The sequence below is a fragment of the Oryzias latipes genome, chromosome 2, assembly GCF_053564925.1.
Source record: "Oryzias latipes strain Hd-rR chromosome 2, Olatipes_Hd-rR_3.1".
NCBI lineage: Eukaryota > Metazoa > Chordata > Actinopteri > Beloniformes > Adrianichthyidae > Oryzias > Oryzias latipes.
In genome coordinates, this window is record NC_136238.1 from 21,548,463 (window position 1) to 21,554,538 (window position 6,076).

The 6,076-nt window shown below is 39.8% G+C and overlaps 1 protein-coding gene across 7 annotated transcripts in view; it reads left to right on the forward strand.

Moving 5' to 3' along the window:
* The window catches only part of LOC105355350 (NACHT, LRR and PYD domains-containing protein 12-like), a 249,628-nt gene that overhangs the window by 133,532 nt on the left and 110,020 nt on the right, over nucleotides 1-6,076 (forward strand). The window lies entirely within an intron of this gene.

The window sequence follows — 6,076 nt, forward strand, 5'->3', positions numbered from 1 at the left end:
TTCAATATTTTTTTAATAGTCTTAATTCATGAAAAACAAAACAAAGAAAATCTACAAGGAAAAAAGTTTTGGGCAAACTATTTTAGCTCTGTTAAATTAAGTTAATTTAGGGGGAAAAAATAGTATATTTTACACGAAAAAATCTCGTAAATTACGAGATAAAATCTCGTAATTTAACAGTTGTGACTTTCTTTCTTGTAAATTTACAACTTAAAAGTCGCAATTTAATTTTTTTTCCTGTAAACTGGCCCTAAAACTCAGTCGTAGCTTTAAGAGTCATAATGTATAATATTATTCAATATAAATATAATATTCTATAAAAATAAACTATTTATTTATTTGTCGTTTTTTTTCCTTGTAGGGATGACTGTAATGTTGGAGCTACGTTCTAATAGGTTTATTAGTAGGAGGTTGAAGGCTGACAATGAAGAGTTATTTGTTTGTGAAAAACAGAATAACCTAAAAACAAAACCATGGATAAATAACACATAAAATAATGTGTTTAATAGAGAAACAGGATTTTCAAACACATATGTCGCTTATAGTTAGTGATGTTTTTTTTTTCCTGAACACGTCAGATTTTTTTTTTGCTTCAAGCTAAACAGGATTTTAGCTGGTGGTGGTTTGATTTTGGATGGGAGATCCAGTTTTATTTCACGCAGTTCCTAAACGGAGCCATCAGGTGTCTCCCTCCTCACTTCTATCAACCTGGGGCGGGGGTCGGCAACCCGCGGCTCTGGAGCCACATGCGGCTCTTTAGCGCCGCCCTGGTGGCTCCCTGGAGCATTTTCAAAATGTTTTAAAATGTAAATAGATGGGAGAGAGAAATATACTTTTTGTTTAAATATGGTTTCTGTAGGAGGAAAAACAAGACACAAGTATTCTTTACTTTTTCCAATGCTGAAAGAGCTTGTAGAATTGATAATGCAATGCCTAGCAGGTACACGGAAGCCAAACTGGCTACAAGCTGAAATGTCAATCAAATGTCTGCCCTGAAAACAAGCCACACAACTCCAAAGAGTCTGAGAGGGCAGGGAGCAGAGAGGAAAGCCAAGAGAATTCTCACCTTACTTTCATTACTGTTCCCAATTTGTTTTGACACGCATCACATTGAACATTGCACTGTAGTGATCAACCTCTCTCCCTTCCACACTCATGGTCCAACAAAAAGAAACAAACATAACAGGAAGAATAAACTAAGGTGGAACAACAAAACTGCCATATGAAAAGAAACGTGGGCAAACAGAAACGCTCATGCTGAGCCCTAATTAGATCAGGAAACTGCGTCCCACAATCCCTTGCTGCTAACAGACCTAAAATGCACATGACCGCCACTAGCCCCGCCTTCACCTCCTAAGGCTCATGGGAAGTGGGAGTTATAGGGTAAAACCTTGAGTAAGAGTGTTGTGAACTGAAGTAAGGTCCAAGCTGTTTGTGCTGATTGTAAGCGCTGGAACAAATGGACTTGAGACAGAGAAGTAGAAGTTGCCTCACCTGCTAGCAATATGTCATTGAGACTGTGCTGGGTTGTGAGATGTAAAAGGCACGGACAGTCTTCTAAAAAAGTTTCTTGGTAACCAGTTTAGCCGCTTCCATGCAGCTCAGGTGCAGGTCTGACTGGGTCATTACAATATTAGGCTTCAGCATTTTTGTCAACAGAGATTTGCGTCATAGCTTACAACACACGTTTCTACCGGTGGGGCTTTTTTTTAACTTTCAACGGACCGCTAAACAGCTGGCTGATGTAAATGGAACTGCCGTCAGTTCCGTGCATTGCTTGATGAAGTTGAAAGCGAAGTCCGATGGCTGTCCGGGGTGACGCTTTCCGTCACTTTGTCGTCTGTTTAGGACACGTGAAAACATTCCTGAAAAGCAAAGACCTAAACTACCCGCACTTGGAAGATACTGAGTGGCTGGAAAAGCTGCACTTTTTGGTGGATATGACTGACAAGCCATCTAAACGAGCTGAATGAAGTCTCCAAGCGCCGCAAATGCTTGAAGCGTTGTCATGCACGTTCCATTTTATTGTTTTGTGTTCGAATCCTCAAAATAAAAATGAGATCAAAAATCAGATTTCTTTATTAAATTTCTTTAATTTTATCAAAGCAATGAAACATAATTCATTAATATTGTAATGAAGTTAAACTTGCACAACAGAGCAGTCACGTGACGCGTTGTTTCCCGCAGAATGCACTGCAGGGCAAATAAACACTTAATCGTTAATAATGCTCATTATGTGTTTCAAGCAACTTAGTCATTTTGATAGTAGGCTAAAATATCTAATATAGACACATATTGCACATGTTGCCTTCATTATAAGGCTTAAATAGGGCTTTCAATATTTTGCGGCTCCAGGCATATTTGTTTTTTGTTTTTTTTCGTCCAATTTGGCTCTTTCAACATTTTGGGTTGCCGACCCCTGACCTGGGGGGTATTCCAGAAAGCAGGTTATGCTAGCTCTCACGGTAAAGGCCCGTACACACCGGGACGAATTTCGCCGGCGATTTTCGCCGACGTTTAACGCCTCGTGACTAAACAGAGGGCACCAATGTGAGTGTGCACACGGACGCGAAAAAACGCCACGCAAAAACACAACTTGGGGGCGCTCAAACACAAAACTGCCTTGCTGAGCACACATACCAGCGAAGAAGATAGACGCCAAGTAGCGTCTACACTGCCGCGAAGCAATAATGACGGACATTCTAAAATATCCCCGAACCAAGCAGTTGGAGCTACTGGTGCTTGAAATATTCATGTTTTCTTTGTTTGATTCTGACAAGCGCATAAATACTTGCTCTCTTCTTCTGAGTGAAAAGCGACTTTAAGAAGCGTAAAGTTGCGCAGCGCCACCTTGTGTACAGGAGTATTTCTGTTTACATTGAGCGCCATCTAATGTCAGGGAATGAAATTGCATGTTCACTCCGCTCATCGTCAGCGAAAATCGCCTGGGTGTGAACACAAAAAACGTGGCGAATAACGCCTGCCGAATATTCGTCCCGGTGTGTACGGGCCTTAAGTTTGAGGCTAAGGAAGTTGATAACCTCAGCTTTTGGTTCCAGAAAAGGAGGTATGTTTCAGGGTAGGTCAAGTTGCCATAGCAACTCATGCTCTGAACATAACCAGGGCCCTGTTGCACAAAAGTAGGATAAGGGATTAAGCCAGGATATCTTGGTGATCCTGGCTCAATTGATCCCCAATCCGGTTGCACTAAAGCCGGATAGGGGGCAGGAGGATATGTTATGGTATAAGTTACCATGGAGATTTATTCTGTGGAGCTAGCCTGCTCCAGACCAGGCTTAATTCCAGGATCTATTTAATCTCATCCCTAATGTCAGTCAGCAGTCGCCACAAATGGAAACCAAAAGTTATTTCACTGCTCACTATACATTGTTATCACATATAACTAGACCCGCTGTCATTATTTAAACGTTAGTGATCATTAATTTCAATCATTCTGGATAAATAATGAATCTTAGATGATGTTGCTATCATTAGATAATTTACAGTTTCCTATAGACTATAAGGCTATATGTAAAATGATAGAATATTAGGGCCACAGAGGGAAAAAAAGACAAGTCATAATATTGTAACCAGTTGTTTTAAAGGAGGACAGTTGTTAAAATGACAGATGTGGGGCATTTCGTGAAATTGTACTTCAGTATGGTTTCATAAACGAAGACATGCTGATGTGCCAGAATATGAAGTATCACATTGTCATAACTATCAAAACTGTAAAAAGAATATGTTGCTTTTCTGCAGAAAGAACCAGCCTCATAAATTTATGACTTTATCCTTTTTTCCTTAGTGGGCCCTAGTACTCTGTCATATAAAATAATACACATTCCATTAAAATATGAAAACACAATGTGTAACATTATGTTCCTTTATTGAATAAGGACAAAACAAAGCAGGTCAACTACACTCAAAAACGTTCACTTTGAATGAACATAAAAAATTATGGAAATGATTTCCACATGATTAGACAGCGTTACTTGAACAAAAATGAATCATATTGGTCCTACTCAATGTACTTAGGTTCAAACTAATAAATTTAAGTTGATTCAATCTAAATACTGCAGTTGGACCCAACTTTAAATTAATATTGTTGCTCACTCTCAAAGGATAAAAGTTGATCCAACTAAATTGAATCACTTCAATTGGTCACACCTCATTAAATTAAGTTTATTCAACTTAAATTTGTATGACTACCTAACACAATTTATGTTGATATAACTTAATTTTTTTTTGGTGCATCACATGCCTGGTGTATTCAGAAGATGGCGGCAGGAGGGACAGGCGCAATCACGGCGCTTCTAGTTTACTGTGTACTTTTAAACTTCCTAAAACCCTTATCTGGAATACCTCAAAGGAAAGTAAACAACCGTTTTCGATTGTTCTATTCACTACATAATTCGACCAAACATTATGTTGACAGCTGCATGGATAGCGTAATAATGGAGAAAACAAGTATTGGCTTTGGAACCCACTCACTGGCTGTGACGTTCGTTTATCCGTCACTGTACAAGATAAAGAGCACCAATCGGATCTGTTTCAACCACCGGACTTATCATTACAATCTGCTTGATGTTATCCGGTGACATCCACCCATGCCCAGGCCCTATCACCGGTAGGGATGGGTACCGAGCCCCGGTATTGTACGAGCCCCGGGGCCACATTCTTCAAGACCGCAGTATATCGTTAAGAACTGACCTGAATGGTTCTGCTATCGGTACTGGAGAAGTTACTTTTTTTGTGTCTCACAAAATATAAAAGTTATCCGTCATATTTAACTCATCAAGTCATTCAATTTTCTTTTAATTAATGATGATTAATTTCGCTGTTTTTGCTGAACAGGAGAGGTCTGTCTGGCTATTTGTGTGCACGGGGGGCGGGGCTATTCAGACAGTACGCGCCGCACACGCAAACACAATGTATCTAAACAAAAATTAACAAATAGAAAGGAGTCTGCATCAAAGCGAATTTGTTTCACTCAATCCTAACTCTGGTGTATGACAGACAGAAAAGTCTATTCAAGGTTGTGGAAAATGGATGCTCCTACCTTACAGGTATGTTCTTCTGCACCCTCTTGTGCTTTGGTACGTCATGCTAATCAGTGGAATCCTCTGCCAACAACAACAATGTTGGTGGTTGTTGGAAGCCGCGGTGCAGGGGTGGTCTGGCGGCGGAGGGCGTGTGGTGGGAACGCAGGATCCCGGGGCGTGTGCTGGAGCGTCGCAGCATTGCTGCAGTCCGGAGTCAAAGGTTCAACCGTGCGAAACAAATACAGAACTGCATAGGACCAAGAAAAAAGATCTAGAACGACAGCGACATCAGACTTATTTTCTAATTTCTCCTCACGGTCACTCAGTTACCATGGCGACGCACAATGTAAACAGGAAGCAACTTAATCCCGGGATCTCAAAAAGACGGAAATAGCCATTCTTTCAAACTGTCAGTCACTCAAAAATAGTATGGGATTCTAAATCAAAGCCTAGAGGGATTTTAGGGGGACATATAAACATCAGAAGCAAAATTTCAAAAACTGAACAGATAAAACACGTATTAACTGATTCAAACCTAGATTACCTCTGTCTTTCTGAGAGTTGGCTGTATAATAATGCCCCTGTGCAGCACTTACCATCCCACGCTATAAATTGTTCAGGAAAGACAGAGAATGTGCAAAGGTTGGAGGAGTCATGCTAAACATTAAAGATAGTATTCAGTGCAAGGAAATTCTTTGGCCTAATGCTCATGAACTGGAATGCCTAGGTTTAAATATTATATTATCTCCACAAATGTCATTTACAATTATTGTGATCTATCGTCCTCCCTCATCAGATGGTGCATTTTATGAACAATTTGAAAGGCTACTCAAAAACTGTAATTCAAGTATAGAAATAGTTATACTGGGAGATTTTAATATTAACTGGGAGGATACATCAGCCAAAAAAAATCTTAAGCGTGTGACTGACAAATTTGACCTTTTACAATTAATTAAGGGCCCAACAAAAATTACCACCTCAAGCAGCACACAGATTTAATTTGTAGCAACCGTCCAGAAAGAATAACTAAGACA